Here is a 3,694-nt window from a genome sequence, read left to right as displayed (position 1 = left end):
ATTACTATAAACCTAATAAACATGGACAAATACATTATTTTCTATAAAATATAAATACAAATAAAAATAACATTAAAAATTAAAATACAATATTATAAGCTTTATGGCTTTAGTTCAATGTTCACAATATACAATTTTACATAAATAATATTAGCTATGAGTTAAAATATTTGATAGAATATTTTAACTTTAAATTAATTTCATTTCATTCAATTTTCTATAATTTATAGTTTATACTATCATTATAATAACAATTAATTATTAGGTTTCTACCTATTTAGGTACGTTATTAAATATACATATATATTGCTGGACATCAAATGGTAAACACGACGCTAATGGTTTTATTATTGGTATAGACTTTAAATAAAATAATGTTAATAATATGTGATTTCATATGATAATAATATTAGTTGAATTATTACAAAAAAATGTTCTAGTATGAGTGATTTAATTACGATTTTTATTTGTAATTAAATATTAATAATGTACCTATCACATGATATTATAAATTTATAATTATCGTATTTTAGTCAATAAACCTCTGCAACATAACGTAAAAAATGTATCTACAAAATGAGTTTGCATAGGTATAGAGGATACGTAAATATTACCGGGCTCGGACCTAGAAATTAAAAAGGGGAAAGGCTAGATTAAAAAATTTACGAATCACTCTTATAAATGTGAATATATTTTAAGTATAATACCTATTTTTCCACTAACTTCTTTCCTTATTTAATAAACTGAAAATGAAGGTACCTATAATCTTTGAAATATTTAAGTATCTAATGCCTAATGGGGAGCTTCAGTCCCTGGCCCCTTGTATCCGCGTCTGTATATATTACATCAGCATAAAACACACGAGTTCACATTGTGATGTCATAATATTGTATAAAACAAATTGTGTGTGCGCTTAACCATTTTGTGTCATTTACATTCAAATTTAAAATAACAATTAATAACAAAATAATAAAACTCTGAGGTTAAGCTGAAATTACACTATAACCGTTTGTCGTATTTTTATTTTTATCGACAAATAAATCTTAATTTATTATTCTATAATATTTTGGATTCCGAACAGAGCAATAAATGTATTGATTTTACAATGATACCCATGTGTTTTTTTTCAGTGTATACGAATTATAGTAAAACAAAAGCTTAGATTTTCAACTTGGAGCGTATTTTCTGTTAGAAATCTGTATCTAGTTGGTACCTACTTACATAATTTATTTTAACTTAAGTATATGATAAAAAAAACCCAATATAGTAGTAAAGGTATATAATCTTTTTCAGTTCAAATTTCATGACAATTCTCAATGCCTCGAAAATTTGCAAATTTTTTTGTAATTTAAAAATTAACTCAATTCTAATTTTAAACGATTACTAAGACTTGGTAATTTGATACAATATTCCTCTTAAATGTATTTACCCTACCTAAATCAAATTTAAAGTATCTGAAATAATGCTTCGATTTTTAATTTCAGTATCTTGTTCGATGGGAAAATGAATATTGTTAATGCATTCAGGAGGTTAAAATTAAAATAGTTTTCAAGAGCGCCAGGAAAAACAACATAAAATTTAAGGAAAAACGGTAATTTTTCCGCAAAATCGAATTTGGTTTTTGGTGTAACTCTAAAACAAATTAACGTGTATACATGACATTTTCACTGGTCGTTTATATTTGCATTTTCTATACAAGATACAATTTTCTGAACATTTTCTGTTTCATAAACAGATTGAAGAAAAAAATTTTAAATCCATAGTCACAATTTTTTTTTATAAGCATTTAAAGTTCAAATCTTGACAAAATACGGAAAAATTACGAAAATTAGCAAATTATTTTGAGTTGAGAATTTATAAAAATTTTTCTTTTTAAATCTAAGATTTGAAAATTTAATACAAGATTCCTTATAAGTTTTTCTACCATTATCAAAAAAAAAAATGTCTACATACAAATCAAATTAAATTTTTATGAACGTTTGAAATTCATATTTTTACAACATTTGATATTCGCTCGATTTCTCATGTGACGATTTTCTTATTTTATTGTAATTAAAAAACAAATGACTGTAGATATTTGAAAATTTCACTGAATGTTAATATTTTCATTTTGTATAGGTACACCATAACATTTTGAAAATATTTTGACCTTTTTGAGCTGTTTACGGACATTGTCAGCTTTCAATTTTTTTAGTTTTTTTTTTCTATAAATATCAATAAAAATTTATTTTTTGGGTAAAAAAGCGTGAAAATTTAATACAAGGTCCTGATATATTATTACAATAGCAGTTGAAATATTTTAAAAATACATAAAAACAATTTTTTTGTTTAAGCATTTAAATTTCGAATTTTGACAAAATTTATCAAATTTAAAGTTATTAAGTATTTTGTTGTTAAAAATGTATAAAATGTTCAACTTTTATAGCTAAGGATTAAAAATGTAAAACAAGGTTCCACGTAAATAGGTAAATATATAAATTACTTTATTCACAATAATATCATCAAATATATTTAGTAATATACTAATATCATAGGCTGACTGACCGTTTTCGCTCAAAATCGTTTTTCTTATACAATGATATTACCTATATCATTAAATTCAAATTTAACACCATCCATTACTGTGACTCACTTGTAACCTACTGTACAGCAGAGCGACATCCACTTACCAAGTTTTTTTTATTTGTTGATAAAAATGTTTGAGATCAGTCAAATAGTTTGACAACTATTAATTTACCTACCTAAGATTCTATAACTGTGTTGTTCTTATGGCAATAAGAAATTGAAATTATTATTCAATTAAAAAATATTAAAAATACATAGGCACGATTTTTTTTTATAATAGTTTTAAATTACAATTTTGACTAAATTCATCAAAACCACAAACACTTGCAAATCATTTTATAGTTTAAAAGGTTTAATAATATGATGAATTTGTAAAGGCAGCTAAAGCTTAAACAATTTAATAAGAGGCTCTTCATATAGCTCATAAGTAATTCTTACTAAAACCCGAAAATCTTAAGAATATAATAAAATTATTTTATTTTTATAGACTATTGAAGTTAAAATTATGACGTAATTAGATACCTACTTGAACGAATAAAACGAATATAATTATTTTGTTGTACATACTCTAAAAATATTAGTCGTAGATACCTAGGTACTACTTTTCATAATATATTATTATATTGATGACATTTTCAAAATATTTATATTAATGTAAATGTATTACCTATTTATACCATGAGTCTATACCAGTTATCCTCACTGTACGATAACTGACTTAAATTAAATAAAAACAATATATGATTTAAATATAATATAATATTATGATATTATAATAATTGGCAATATAATAAAATATGCTATGTTTTCAGCAAAAATTAATTCAACCCACTGTTATAGGTACTACTATAATAGTAAAATAAATTACTGTAGTACTACAATATGCCATTATAAATACAGAACAAAATATTGCATATTATAAGTATAGTTAGTACGAATATGACTATCTCCGCTAAGAATCGTTTTTCCCATGCTACTACGATTTATCATTGAATTCAAACTTAACACATCTATTACTATATTACAGTGATTTACGTAATGACGAAGTAGGTACACTCGGCTTCTGTACAGCAGAAACTACCTTAATTTCCCACTTTTTTTTTGTTGAAAATATGTTATTGCTATTGGT

The sequence above is a fragment of the Acyrthosiphon pisum genome, chromosome A1 (genome assembly GCF_005508785.2).
Source record: "Acyrthosiphon pisum isolate AL4f chromosome A1, pea_aphid_22Mar2018_4r6ur, whole genome shotgun sequence".
Classification (NCBI taxonomy): domain Eukaryota; kingdom Metazoa; phylum Arthropoda; class Insecta; order Hemiptera; family Aphididae; genus Acyrthosiphon; species Acyrthosiphon pisum.
Note: the sequence above shows the minus strand (reverse complement) of the source record.